The sequence below is a fragment of the Coccinella septempunctata genome, chromosome X, assembly GCF_907165205.1.
Source record: "Coccinella septempunctata chromosome X, icCocSept1.1, whole genome shotgun sequence".
NCBI lineage: Eukaryota > Metazoa > Arthropoda > Insecta > Coleoptera > Coccinellidae > Coccinella > Coccinella septempunctata.
The window spans coordinates 15,084,252-15,100,901 of NC_058198.1; positions in this window are offsets into that span (position 1 = coordinate 15,084,252).

Genomic DNA, 16,650 nt, shown 5'->3' on the forward strand with positions numbered 1-16,650 from the left:
CAAATATTTTACTGTATACTTCAATACGTCAATGGTTTTCAATAGGGTTTTTTTTGCTTATCAAGAAATAGTAGTCCCGTAGATCAGTTATGGCACTTTTTTGGTTTCCATGATATTGTTCTGGTTTTTTTTTACAGATAAATCCCCTTTGTATTTGTCAAGAGAAATGAGATTTCGATAATTAATTATGAAAGTTGACTTCTATTCTATCTGTCTATTATATTCGTCAATGTAAACTGTTCTTCGTTTCAGGCTCAGGCAATTTCTTTTGAAATTAATTCATTTTAATGAAACATCCTCTACACATCCATATAGCTCATGGAAAACTTCGAAAAACCGAATAAAAAAGTTACTTTCTTCCGCCATGAATTTCTTAATATGGATTGCTGAAATTTATTAAAGAAAATAACGAAAAATTTTGGTTGCAGTAGCCTTTTTCTTGAGGTTGAAACTGGAATAATAGTATTCGCGAGAGTACTGAAGCTTGCATATGGAATAATGAGAAAACAATATAAAAAATTACGGTGCGTAGCGTAGCGTTAGATCTATGACGCCATTATAACTAGTGAAACTGAAAAGAGCAAATTTTTCCAATTATCTGTAGGATATAAATAGTAGATGTATCCCTAAAACAATGTTCTTGAATGACAAAAAAAAGCAGGATTGGAAATTATCCTGGTTATAGTGAACCAATGTCTCAATAAATGAGAGGATGAAATAACTCAAAACAAACGAAATTAATTCAGGAACATAATACACATTGATATAAAAGTGGACAAACAAATCAACAGTTGTTGGTTTTCATATATCTGAGTTGATTTCGTTTATTTATCGCCCTTATTCGAAGGCTCACTTATTTGATATCCTCCTACTTAATTTTTACTGATAATTAGTATATCTGGTCATATTTTGAAGTTTTAATTTTTTTTATACCGTACTTGGAACGGGACCTAAGGTTGTCTTTTGAGTACACCTAACAATTTTTAATTTTTTTTCAAACCTAATGTTTCATTTAGAATACACTCTATATCATAAATGATTCATTATATCAGACTTGCACTCTGAATTCATACATAACCTATTGCTTCATTGCAGGTCAAGAAGCGTTCAGTGGATTTTTTTTTTTTTGCATAGTACTTGAAACAGTACTAACTGTTAACTTCTATGATCCCCTATCAATTTTTATTTGTTTTCAAAATTGATGTTTCATTAAGAATATGCTGTAAATTCAAATATCAGACTTGCACTCCAATATTATGAATTTTCTATTTCTTGATCGCAGGTCAAGGAGCGTTCAGTCTTTTACGCATAGTACTTAAAACAGTACTGTTGTCTTTTCTCTACATCTAACAATTTTCAATTTTTTTCGAAGTTATTATAATATTTCATTTTGAATATAGAGCGCGGGCTGGAGTTACAAATCCTACAAAAGTTTTCATTTTATAGGTTTCTCCTTCTTCCTAAAAATCTCAATGTAGTCATTCACTTTGAAAAGTTTGATATTAGGATCTATTTTTCTTCTGATAGATGTCATATTCAGAATCTCCTTCAGAATGAAAGACCTCGTCAAGCGTTTTCTCAGATTTCCGTTCGACACATACTGCTTTTTTTCTCCAACATCGGAATTTATTTTCTTCACGACTTTTTGGCTATGTTCATCTTGATTACCTTCTCTTCTTGCAGCGTGAGTGTCGGATTTTTTCTGCGGAACTTTTCCTCTTTTTCGTTCTCCTACATGTGACTTCAGAAAATTCCTGATTTGAACTGTTCTCCTCAAGTCAATTTGTTTAGACTTCAATTTTTCCAATCCCATTCTCAAGATCTTCTTTCTGTCCATCTCGTCTTCCACAATGAAAAAAATATTTAAGTATGAAACGATAAAATTCGATATTATCAACGGTAAACCACAACACAATATTTGCAGCACGAAGCACATTCACAACTGAATACTTTGTACATCTACTCCGCTGTTATATATCCCCTCTACCATCCCTCCCTAGCACCCCACCACCCAATTGCCCGTTCCGTCGTCTGATTCGATATTAGATTGCTGTGACTTAAAATTTCTATGGAATCAACGTATTACATTCGTTCAATTTAACTGTCACACGTCGGACCCTAATTATACGGAGCACTACTATCTACTTCATGAATTTCATTTTCAATGTCTTAACCGGGAAACCGAAAAATTTTGAGTATATAATAATGAATAAATAAATAAATAAATTAATAAATAAATAATTAAAATGAAATATTCTCATATTATAAGAGCTAAAAACTTGGATTTTAAAAAAACGGCATGGATTCCCCATCGAGTAACATGTGACTCTGGTGACATGACATTGAATTTTCCAAGATTTCCAGCTTTCAGTATGCTTTAACGATAGAATGGTGCAACATTCGGGAATTGTTGTCGAAGTCATAATGTATTTTTAACAGCATATCCACCAAAAAATTCTTTCGTTTCGTACTTTTATCGAAAAAAATTTGTTTAAATGAAAACCTCTATTTTAGTCGAATTATGATCCATCCTATCCTTACTATGCCCAAAATTGACAAGGTTTTCCTGGATACGGAATATTCTGCTATCGTTTTTCAAAATGGGGAATTATACGGAAATAACTTGATATTAGTCCGAAAGTCACACTAAAACATTTGTAAGGCCTCACTATCTCCAAAATTTGAGGCGTAGAAGGCCACATAATATTTTAAAAATATTTTTCCTTAAATTCCGACTTTGAAGTCGGAATCTAGTTAAATTCCGAGTTCAAAGTCGGAATTTAATAAATTCCGAGTTCAAAGTCGGAATTTAGTAAATTCCGACTTTGAAGTCGGAATTTTGTTAAATTCCGACTACAAAGTCGGAATTTAGTAAATTCCGAGTTCAAAGTCGGAATTCTGTTAAATTCCGAGTTCAAAGTCGGAATTCAGTTAAATTCCGACTTTAAAGTCGGAATTTTGTTAAATTCCGAGTTCAAAGTCGGAATTTAGTTAAATTCCGAGTTCAAAGTCGGAATTTAGTTAAATTCCGAGTTCAAAGTCGGAATTTCGTTAAATTCCGAGTTCAAAGTCGGAATTAAAGAAACGCAGCTTGTATTGAGATCGCCTCATGTCGGCGTCGTCAGAAGTTGTCAAGTGTGTAAAGTGTGTTTGAAACTTGAAGATATGGAGGTAAGTCTGTAATAAATACATAAATGCTTTTAGATAACTCTTCTGTACCAAGCTCTCGAATGAGCTCATTGAAAGGAATATTCATATATCAGTCATCGATGCATGGTGCAAATATAATGGTGTTCTAGGCAGCTCCTCCAAAATCATTCGTATTTACGCATGACGTCAGCTGCGTGATTAGTATACCTTTTTTGTTTTTTCACGTTTTTGAATATTATAATTGTAGATACAGTCACTATAAACATTGTTTCGGTTTCTTAATACAAGGTGTCACAAATTGCCTGTTAAAAGCTGTTTCTAGACCAGATAGACTAAAATTTTGAATCTTACGATCTCCATTTTCGTGAAAACTCAGTCAGTGATATATTCTTTTGTTTTGAGATATGACCTAATATTGATATTCTGCCAAATTCTAAAATGAAGTGAAACTCTTTGATATAGGTATCCGGTATCCGTAAACATTAAAAACATTGTATCGAAGAACTGAAGATTTGGCTTAAGGTTCAGTATATAGGCCCAGGCCTAGGGCGGCCAGATATCACAGGCGGTAAATCGTGAAAAAAAAAACCGCTGATAATAATGAGAAATAAGTAAAAGGGCCTATAGCAGAGAGAATGTAAAATAAAATTCATATCTTCGCTATTAACTATTGTGTAGAAAAATGCTAAGTAACGCAGCTTCTCAATTTCATGCTATTGAGGAATTTATCGTACATCATCTTCGAAGGGGTAGCTAGTTGAGATTTAAAGGACATTCCAAATTTTTTGTGACAGAAAATCATAGGCTTTTTTTTAATGGGAATGATACAAAGATAGGATTTTTTATCAACCTATTTTGATGAAGGAATGAAATGATTAAACTAATTGATTTCGAATTTTCACTTTTTTATGTAGGTATTTTGAGCTCAATGACAATCACTCTTGGAAGTGATTGACGTTTTTAAAGTGTTATCAAAAAAATTTGTTTTCTTGGGTGTAAATTGACGAAAGGTGAAAAAGTTGGTGTTGCCTGATGGAAACATTCAACTATCCTCTATCTTTGAGTAATTTCAGATAAAAACTTAGATGTTTGAGCATTCTGTACAATATAGTAAATACCGGAGATATGAATATTGCGAGTTATTTCTTACTCAGTCTGTTTATTCCAAACGTTCGCACACATTAGGCGTGTCGCACGTCACCGCATTTTATAACTATTATCTTTCTAAATTACTATTTATCATAAACCAGCATCTCATTAGATTCAACTAAATTTAAATTTCTAAATCGATTTCGATAAAAATCGGCAAAAACGTAATAACATTATGTACTCTATAATATATTATAAAGGGGCGACCAAGTTTGCAAATCCGCCACTGGTAAACAGTTTTATTATATGGAGTGTAAGTGTAAATACTCATAATTTGATTCCACCTCACAGCTAACGTTACGCTGTATACTTGAATTGGAAAGGAGAACAATGCGCATGAGCTCTCCATTGTATTTCCACTCCGAAAGTACCATTCCGAATGAAACCTTCGCGTTGGCGCATGTCTGAACAGACCAGAAGAGCCGCCGCTATAATATTCCATTGCATTCTATAAGAACGCAGTTATATGAGTAGAAAATAAAAACGTTCAGTTTTTCACAGATCGTTGTTTTTTTTAAGGGTGACGCTTTCGAAAACATGAGCCTACAGGAGTTCCTGATGACCAGGGATATTTCTGAGGAAACAATAAATTATTTCAATAATGAAAAAGTAAGTGAACTCAAGCCCTTATCATTTTTACCCCTTCTCATAAATCAAAGCTCTATGATTATTCGCCACGGAAAACGCATTATAGTGCGTTTACAATATACTGCTTGAGAATCGAAATAACAAAATTAAGTTGAGATTCAAATGTTTGTTACCTGCCGGACTAATTATTTGCAAAGTTTTTTGGCTTTCTTGCTACTTTGATTATATGTTATATTATATATTATTATAAGTAATAACTTACAGATTTTTTCTTTCCTATAGATTGACTCAGTTACTTTACTTTTGATGCCTACAGAGGAATTGGAGAAATGGATTCCTAAATACGGCGATAGAGTGGCTGTTTCGAATTTTTGCAAAAAAAAGAATTCTAGCAAAAAAGAGAGTCTGATAGAAAAATTGAAAAGGAAGATGGATCACAAAAATATATCTGGAAGAAAAAATGAACAAGATTCTCCATATAAGGCGAGAAGAAAGAAGAAAACCAGAATTATAGAAATAGGATGGTTATGTTTACATCCCAAAATTAACGAACTTCGACAAGTGCGAGCTAAGTATGGAGGTGGCACTAGAAGGATATCTACTGGCAGGGACATAAAATGTGCAGAGATACTACTAAAAGCCAAAGATTTGTATTTTCCTGAAGGTATGTCTACTAAAGGCCACTGGAATGAATTTGATGTAGAACAACTTGATTACAAGAGTCATAAATGTGATCTTGATTTGACGGTTGAAGAGATGTATGATCTCTCTTCATTATCTACTCTAAGATTTTATTTATCAACGACGCCAAAGATGGGTACCACTGTAGAAGATAATGAAGATGAATTTATACCTGAAACTGAGACAAGAAGTGGACCTGAGAATTGTACCGAGGATTTTACTGGTCTTCACGATTGCCCAACCTCATACCAACAGAATGAACCCCGTCGTTCTACAAGATTGATGGAACGTGAGCAACTTCCTACGTACTTCCATAATTTTCATGATGATGAGGATAATGTGAGTTATTCGTGAATCATATCTAGCTTGTTTGCAACAGCCGAAAATTTACTTGTGAATTCATGTACTGTGAATTCTCTGCAGTACTTTCGGTTTGACTCACTGTTCAGATGCATACAAAATAATTTCTACCAAAATTCTTTAGAAAATTCTCCAGATAATTTTCGGCTGTTGCAAACGGGCTTAAGAAACAATTTTACGATATACAGGGTGTTACTGAATAAGTGCGACAAACTTAAGGAGGTGATTCTGCATGAAACAATCATGACATTATGCCATATCAACTTTGTCCTCAAATGCTTCGTTTTTCGTGATACGGGTTGTTTTACTTAATTTACTAAAATAAATTTGGTTGTTTTCAAGAGTTAGTTATTAAGCATTATCTGACATGCAAATAAGAATTTAATGTTCATCATTGGTGCGCATAAGGGTAATGATCTCAATTTTTTCAATAAAAAATGGCGAATCACCGAGATATCTCAGACTAACAATCATTTTTGAATTCTTCCTCCAATTCGTGATAAAAAATCTCTCCTGCCTTTGTTTTTGTATGGGGCGCCGTTTTTATGCAAAAAAAATTAAACATCTTAACGCGTATTATTCATTTCTTGAATACATTATCGAAAACTATCTAATTTAATAACATTAAACCAGAGCAATAACAGAAAAGAACACTTATAAATAAATAGGCGCACCAAACTTCATTCGCATATCTCGACGGGTTTCAGAGCAACAAATAAATAGTCAGTTTTAAGTGAAATTTAAACACCCCGTATCTCGGAAAACGAAGCATTTGCGGACAAAAGTTATATGGTGTCATTATTTTTCCATGCCGAATCTCCTCCTGGAGTTTGTCGCACTTATTCACTAACACCGTTCATCAGAAATATTTTTGATAGCTAATTGATTGATCCATTCAAAATTAATTTGTGTGAAGATTTCATGTTTATGGCGGCTCTAAGTGGTCGGACGGTTTTCTTCCAAAAGTCTTGGATGCAAAATGACGGATGAGTTTTGTGATTTCCGTTCAATTCAATTCAAAATAACGTTATAAACACGGTTATCAATCTGTATTTCGCCAGGAGAAATTATTTTATACTTTTCAATAGGAATATTCAAATAATCATTTGAATTTGAAAACTCTTCTTTGTTCATTACCATTATTATTAAAGGAATATATTATTTGAGCAGACAAAATATGAGTCGATATTTTCACAATATGTTAACTCATTGTATTTTTTTTTCACAGATCAATTCGGCTTCGGATTTGTTCTTCACTGATGGTTCAAGTTTGGTTGGGCAGTTACCTGAAGATATTTTAGATGAAGTAATAAATGACTCCTATTTACAATCCGATATTGTCCAAACATTGATTCTCCACCGCTCTGACATTTTTGGTGATATGCTCAAAGCCTTCGAACAAGATTTTTTTAACGACTGTAATCTGAAAATCGAAATGATTCTACCAAATGGACAGACTGAGATGGCAGAAGATATTGGAGGAGTCTTCAGAGATTCTTTGTCACAATTTTGGAACACCTTCTACGAGAAGTGCACTGTAGGAACAAACCTTAAAATACCCTATTTGCGTCACGACTTTGGAGAGATTCAATGGAAGTCCATCGCAAAAATATTTGTGAAGGGATACAAGGCAGAAAATTATGTCCCTATCAAATTGGCTCCGGTTTTCATAAAAAGTTGCTTCAATGAAAAAATCGAGGAAAATGATTTATTGCATAATTTTTTGCAATTTCTTAGCGAACCTGAAAGAGATCTAATAAACTCGGCATTATTGGATTTCCAAAGCGTCGAAAATGAAGACTTATTGGAATTTTTCTCCAACATGGATACGAAGTGGCTTCCTACGGAGAATAATTTCAGACGATTAGTCATCGAAATCGCACATAGGTAGTTGATTCAGAAGCCAGCTTTCGTAGTCAAATGCTTCTCTAATGAAATCGGTAGAAATTCTGAGATTAACTTAAATCAAATATTAGAGCACTGCCACCAAATAACTCCCACTGTGAAAAATTGCTTAAATAAACTGCAAATAGATGAAAATCTAGCAACGAGTAATCAGAAGAGAATATTTCAGTTTATTAAGAAATTCATAAAGGAAGTGGATGAAAGGACTAGAATGAATTTCTTCAGATTCTGTACGGGCTCCGATCTACCAATAAAAGATATCAATATATCATTCACTGAAGCAACTGGTATACTGCGTATGCCAGTGGCACATACGTGTTCAGGCCTTCTACAAATCCCTGAATCGTATGAAGATTTTGTCACATTTAGGAGTGAGATTAACACCCTTCTGAATTCAAACATTTGGATCATGGACATGGTTTAGAGGGTGTTACAATTATTTTTATATTTTTTACACTGTTGCAATACCTTTTCTGTAATATCGATTTTTATGGCATTAAAACTCGTTTTTCTTCTGAATTTGATTTTTTCTGTTCAACGATACAGGAATAATTCTCAAAATAGTTATTTATGTACCAAGGACGAAAAACTCTCTATTGCAGTCGAGCCTGCAAATCCTATCAAGCAGGAGAGACAACATAGAGACTTTTTTGCCGAGGTGCAATTTAACCTCACAAAACTTCATAAGAGTGACTACTCACTTTTGTGCTGAACACTAACCTAACCTGGCCGTAGTTGCCATATCGCTAGCACTATCCATTCTTGATTATAATGAATACCAATATTCAAACTACGTTCTTAATTCACTCGTAAAATGTAGCAGGTTTAGTAAAGAGTTAATTTGACAAGAGCAAATGACAGTTCTTGTCACAATGACTTATGTATTCATCAAATCCTGCCTCTCGAAAGTCATAAATCACCACTCTCGCAATTATTCAAGGACGAAAAGTGTTTGGAGTCGAAAAGTACTTGCCTTCAAAAATAGTCGACTTTTCGTTTGGAAATTAATACGTAGAATGTCATTTTTTGTTTAGGTCGACGAAAAAGTTATATGTATTATATTTTTCTCGGGAAATAATTCTTGTTTCATTGAAATATAACTCATCATTTCAAATGACTCGTCCGTTACATGATAGATAGTTTTAAAAACTCAGTTTGGATCATTTTGATATTGAATTCAGAATTGATACTGAAATTAGAAACTATAATGTATTAACGAGGGAAAATGATTCCGAAATCGGTCTACAGTTGCACTTGAATGTTTCGACTTCTCTGGGACCTCCTACATTAGTTCATGACAAGCTCGCATTATTTGACCGACAATTCTTTCGGAAATGTTTTTTCCAATTATTAAAAAGAAGTTTATTTCATAAGTGGTTTCCAACCTGTATATAACAAGCACTTAAAACTACTCCTCCTTTATATTTCAATATTTTTTTTGTTGACTTTTTGTTTCTCTGATTTCAATAGCAGTTACGATACACGATATAGCACTGACAAGGGCGGATCCAGGATTTTTTCTGGGGGCACAAGGGGCAAATGAGCAAAAAATTTAACAGTAACACTTAGAAATAAACTACATACAAGTTTATTTTTACGAGTTCTCCACAGTACAAAAAAATACGCCCTTGAGCACTGAAATAAGAATGACAACGAGCATATTTTAAATAGGTTGATGCAAACGGGTATTGAGACTAGAGAAAAAAAAGTATAATATAATAATTTTCCACTTTATTATTCATTTCATAATACATTATTAAACATGTCAATTTTGTATCAAGTTATATCCCTCTGAAAATTATTTAGGAATTAATGTTTCGTTTCAACATGACAAACTGAGTGCTCCAAGCTCCAAACTATAGGTACGCAAACTGTCGAAATGATTTGAAATATACCTATAATGCAGTGTGTTAAAATCAAAAAGAAGACTTTATCTACGCGATTTCTTCAAAATCTGGTAGATATACAGGGTGGGTCATTCATAACTTTTCACCCCGAATTATGAGCTTTAGGATGGAATAACGAAAAAACGCCTGAGCGATTTTTTCGACACTACAATTTTTCAACTGTAGCGTTGTTGTCGTGTCTTCATATATAGGGTTGGCCATCCATAACCTTCCACCCCAAATTTCGAGCTTTAGGATGGAATAACGAAAAAACAAAATAATTGTTCTAAGTGGTAGCGGCTAGAGGGGTAGTGATATCGAATTCATTTTTTGACCAGTCCGAGCGTTTTTCATATCTCAAAGATTCAAATTCGGCGTGTGAAAGTTATTGATGGAATACTGAGTCACTCTGTATAATAATAATGCGATGAAAAAAAAACACTCATGCAGGAAATTGAATTGCCCCTCCAACAAGGTGCTGCTCGATCCCTTTTCCCTATTCAAAAATGAGAGCTGTTAGGTGTTGCCGCTAGAGGAGTGGTGATATCAAACTCATTTGAACACCCTTATTTGTCCCCCTTTCAACAAAATTTGACCTGTCTGAGCGTTTTTTCGTTATTCCATGCCAAAGCTCAAAATTCGGGGTGGAAAGTTATGTATGGCCAACCCTGTATATGAAGACACGACAACAACGATAAAGTTGAAAAATTTAAAATTTGCAAGTTAATTAGGCAAACCACTTACTCGTTACAATAAAAGTATGAAGTATATTTACATCCGAACGCATACCTGAATTATATCCATAAAGCAAAATTGAATCAAGGATTTATCAAGAAGAGAGCCATCAAATTGATTTTCTTCTCTCAGGTATTGGAACAAGTTTATCCAGTACTGACTACAATGCTTTCGTAAAATCGACCACCATGATTCAATTCTTTGATTAGCCGTACTTCTTCCGTAAAGAACAGGAGGTCTCGAACCGGAACTTCCATTGAACACTTCATGCAGACACCTTTGAATCCTCTCCACAACTTTATTTTCGGTACACAAATCGAATCTTATTGTTTTGGGGATTCCTCCAACTAATTCTACTCCATCCAGATAATAACCTGCTACAACCTGTGGGATGTAACAACGAATCAAAGAGCGATACTCATAAGGTTTTTCACGGAATCATTTGCGGAATACTTTATAAGTTTATGACAATTATCTTATAAATTCACCAGAAATCTAGGATAAAGTCACTAAATTGAAGATTTGGTAACCAAACATGTTCACGAAGAGTGGATTTACAAAATCATTCACGCTAATCAATACACGTGTTCAGCTGATTTAATATATGATAATATATTGATGATATATGATGTTTGACTCACTGTTCAGATGCATACAAAATAATTTCTACCAAAATTCTTTAGAAAATTCTCCAGATAATTTTCGGCTGTTGCAAACGGGCTTAAGAAACAATTTTACGATATACAGGGTGTTTCTGAATAAGTGCGACAAACTTAAGGAGGTGATTCTGCATGAAACAATCATGACATTATGCCATATCAACTTTGTCCTCAAATGCTTCGTTTTTCGTGATACGGGTTGTTTTACTTAATTTACTAAAATAAATTTGGTTGTTTTCAAGAGTTAGTTATTAAGCATTATCTGACATGCAAATAAGAATTTAATGTTCATCATTGGTGCGCATAAGGGTAATGATCTCAATTTTTTCAATAAAAAATGGCGAATCACCGAGATATCTCAGACTAACAATCATTTTTGAATTCTTCCTCCAATTCGTGATAAAAAATCTCTCCTGCCTTTGTTTTTGTATGGGGCGCCGTTTTTATGCAAAAAAAATTAAACATCTCGCGTATTATTCATTTCTTGAATACATTATCGAAAACTATCTAATTTAATAACATTAAACCAGAGCAATAACAGAAAAGAACACTTATAAATAAATAGGCGCACCAAACTTCATTCGCATATCTCGACGGGTTTCAGAGCAACAAATAAATAGTCAGTTTTAAGTGAAATTTAAACACCCCGTATCTCGGAAAACGAACATTTGCGGACAAAAGTTATATGGTGTCATTATTTTTCCATGCCGAATCTCCTCCTGGAGTTTGTCGCACTTATTCACTAACACCGTTCATCAGAAATATTTTTGATAGCTAATTGATTGATCCATTCAAAATTAATTTGTGTGAAGATTTCATGTTTATGGCGGCTCTAAGTGGTCGGACGGTTTTCTTCCAAAAGTCTTGGATGCAAAATGACGGATGAGTTTTGTGATTTCCGTTCAATTCAATTCAAAATAACGTTATAAACACGGTTATCAATCTGTATTTCGCCAGGAGAAATTATTTTATACTTTTCAATAGGAATATTCAAATAATCATTTGAATTTGAAAACTCTTCTTTGTTCATTACCATTCATTATTAAAGGAATATATTATTTGAGCAGACAAAATATGAGTCGATATTTTCACAATATGTTAACTCATTGTATTTTTTTTTCACAGATCAATTCGGCTTCGGATTTGTTCTTCACTGATGGTTCAAGTTTGGTTGGGCAGTTACCTGAAGATATTTTAGATGAAGTAATAAATGACTCCTATTTACAATCCGATATTGTCCAAACATTGATTCTCCACCGCTCTGACATTTTTGGTGATATGCTCAAAGCCTTCGAACAAGATTTTTTTAACGACTGTAATCTGAAAATCGAAATGATTCTACCAAATGGACAGACTGAGATGGCAGAAGATATTGGAGGAGTCTTCAGAGATTCTTTGTCACAATTTTGGAACACCTTCTACGAGAAGTGCACTGTAGGAACAAACCTTAAAATACCCTATTTGCGTCACGACTTTGGAGAGATTCAATGGAAGTCCATCGCAAAAATATTTGTGAAAGGATACAAGGCAGAAAATTATGTCCCTATCAAATTGGCTCCGGTTTTCATAAAAAGTTGCTTCAATGAAAAAATCGAGGAAAATGATTTATTGCATAATTTTTTGCAATTTCTTAGCGAACCTGAAAGAGATCTAATAAACTCGGCATTATTGGATTTCCAAAGCGTCGAAAATGAAGACTTATTGGAATTTTTCTCCAACATGGATACGAAGTGGCTTCCTACGGAGAATAATTTCAGACGATTAGTCATCGATATCGCACATAGGGAGTTGATTCAGAAGCCAGCTTTCGTAGTCAAATGCTTCTCTAATGAAATCGGTAGAAATTCTGAGATTAACTTAAATCAAATATTAGAGCACTGCCACCAAATAACTCCCACTGTGAAAAATTGCTTAAATAAACTGCAAATAGATGAAAATCTAGCAACGAGTAATCAGAAGAGAATATTTCAGTTTATTAAGAAATTCATAAAGGAAGTGGATGAAAGGACTAGAATGAATTTCTTCAGATTCTGTACGGGCTCCGATCTACCAATAAAAGATATCAATATATCATTCACTGAAGCAACTGGTATACTGCGTATGCCAGTGGCACATACGTGTTCAGGCCTTCTACAAATCCCTGAATCGTATGAAGATTTTGTCACATTTAGGAGTGAGATTAACACCCTTCTGAATTCAAACATTTGGATCATGGACATGGTTTAGAGGGTGTTACAATTATTTTTATATTTTTTACACTGTTGCAATACCTTTTCTGTAATATCGATTTTTATGGCATTAAAACTCGTTTTTCTTCTGAATTTGATTTTTCTGTTCAACGATACAGGAATAATTCTCAAAATAGTTATTTATGTACCAAGGACGAAAAACTCTCTATTGCAGTCGAGCCTGCAAATCCTATCAAGCAGGAGAGACAACATAGAGACTTTTTTGCCGAGGTGCAATATAATTTTTCCGTCGACCTCACAAAACTTCATAAGAGTGACTACTCACTTTTGTGCTGAACACTAACCTAACCTGGCCGTAGTTGCCATATCGCTAGCACTATCCATTCTTGATTATAATGAATACCAATATTCAAACTACGTTCTTAATTCACTCGTAAAATGTAGCAGGTTTAGTAAAGAGTTAATTTGACAAGAGCAAATGACAGTTCTTGTCACAGGGACTTATGTATTCATCAAATCCTGCCTCTCGAAAGTCATAAATCACCACTCTCGCAATTATTCAAGGACGAAAAGTGTTTGGAGTCGAAAAGTACTTGCCTTCAAAAATAGTCGACTTTTCGTTTGGAAATTAATACGTAGAATGTCATTTTTTGTTTAGGTCGACGAAAAAGTTATATGTATTATATTTTTCTCGGGAAATAATTCTTGTTTCATTGAAATATAACTCATCATTTCAAATGACTCGTCCGTTACATGATAGATAGTTTTAAAAACTCAGTTTGGATCATTTTGATATTGAATTCAGAATTGATACTGAAATTAGAAACTATAATGTATTAACGAGGGAAAATGATTCCGAAATCGGTCTACAGTTGCACTTGAATGTTTCGACTTCTCTGGGACCTCCTACATTAGTTTTTATTCGAATTATTCAAATCTTCGTAATCTTCTTAATCTTATCTTATCTTAATATATATAATTCTTCTGTTCGTGGCTTTGTCACACAACTCCTCCTAAACGGCTGGGCCGATTTTGATGAAATTTTTTGTGTATATTCCACTGAACTCGAGGATGATATAGAATCACAATTTAGTCCACTGGAAAATATTTTTCTTGGAAATTTTATACTTTAAAGGGGAAAAATTAATTTTTTGTTAGTTAATTCAAAAACTACTGGACCGATTTCAGAAATTTTTTCACTCTCAGAATGCTTTATCATTCTCGGGTGTCATATGCTATATTTTTCACTGAAAAAAATTCAGACATCTACAAAAATTCCAAAAATGTACGAAAATTTGCAATTTTAAAGCTATTGTTGCGTACGCTGCGAAAACCTGATGACTTACATTGATACAATGTATGACAAAAATGTGGCTCTTCAACAGTTCTACAAAAAAGTCCCCGAGAGCATATGTCTATCTCTCAAGGTTAACTGAAAAAAAACCCTTTAAATGTAATAAAATTTGTACCAAAATATTGCCTTATTTCAGTGGATGTTTTTATGAATACGGTATCGATCCTGATTCAAATAAATAAGCTATTCATCACAATTATTCAATAAAGACGTCAGTGAGAAACCGGCTACAGACTAGGGCTCGGAATTTTCGGGATGAGTCAATTCGAATATTCGTTTCATGCTTCTTTCGAATATTCGAATTTATTCGAATTTTCGAATTATTCAAATTATTCTAATATTATTCGAATTTAGTAGAGCCCTCTACACAAATACCCGCTTCCCGTACGGAAAGATATCAGGTTTTTTTTTTGTCTAATATCGCATCGCATTGATTTCCTATTTTATTGGAAAAAAATGGAGAGATAGAGGACCTAATTTAATATTTGGGGTGTTTTATCCTTTTTTCATGAAGCTGTTTAGCTGTGAGGTGTACGTGATAATAGTTCTCTTTAGGGCAGTCCAACGATCTGTCACGGTTAGCTGATTGCCTGCTGAGCCTTGTGGACCGACGTAAACAAACCGATTTCTAAGTATTCACAGAGGCTTGGAATCAATACCATCGCAGATATTTTATTGATTTTCAAACGATATAGGCATATTTTAGTTGTTTTGTGTGGTAGATTACGAGTGTGAATTCCTGTTACCCTTTGTTTTGCGACATGCACGTCCCCAGCGGCTATATTTAATTGTTTTGTTGGAGTGGCCTATTGTGCCCCAATGTTTACTGGTACAAATTGAAGGTTTTTCCATACTTCGGCATTTCTTCTTCAAACGAATCTTGGGTTTGTTCTGAAATCTGCATTCGTTTTATTGCTCTTTGTTTGCACATTTCACTAAATACAAACGTGCGTCGCCGTCGGGCTAGGGGCAATAAAAATGTGTCATTGCAAAGAGGGTTTTTGCCGGAACTCAGCCAAATTGCCGATATTTGGACATAAATATGTTATACTCTGTTCAAATATAAGATAATGCAAACAAACAAACCAAATCGGTATATTTTGCTTAAACCTGATATAAAGTGTGATATCCATTCCTCAAAAACTGTTGGATCAATTCGAACCAAATATTGAAACTGCATATAGTTTTCGAATTGAGATGCACATGTTGAATTTCAGTACGATAGTTCAGATAGGAATTGAGATTTCAGTGGTCTATTCGGCAAAGTGTGATTTCAATTCCTCAAAAACTGTTGGACCAATACTCCCCAAATCTCGAAACTGCACATAGTTTCCGAATTGAGATGCACATGTTTAATTTCAGTTCGATAGTTCAGATAAGAATTGAGATTTCAGTGGTCAATTCGGCAAAGTGTGATATCAATTCCTAAAACTGTTGGATCAATTCGAACCAAATCTTTAAACTGCACATAGTTTTCGAATTGAGATGCACATGTTGAATTTCAGTTCGATAGTTCAGATAGGAATTGAGATTTCAGTGGTCAATTCGGCAAAGTGTGATATCAATTCCTCGAAAACTGTTGGATCAATTCGAACTAAATCTTGAAGCTGCACATAATTTTCGAATTGAGATAAACATGTTGAATTTCAGTTCGATAGTTCTGATAGGAATTGAGATTCCAGTGGTCAATTCGGCAAAGTGTGATATCAATTCCTCGAAAACTGTTGGATCAATTCGAACCAAATCTTGAAATTTCACACAGTTTTCGAATTGATATGCACATTTTGAATTTCACTTCGATAGTTCAGATAGGAATTGAGATTTCAGTTGGCTACTGAAATTCCGAATTGGCTATTCGGAAAAGTGTGTTATCAATTCCTCGAAAACTGTTGGATCAATTCGAACCAAATCTTGAAACTGCACATAGTTTTCGAAATGAGATGCACATGTTGAATTTCAAATCGAAAGTTCAGATAGGAATTGAGATTTCAGTG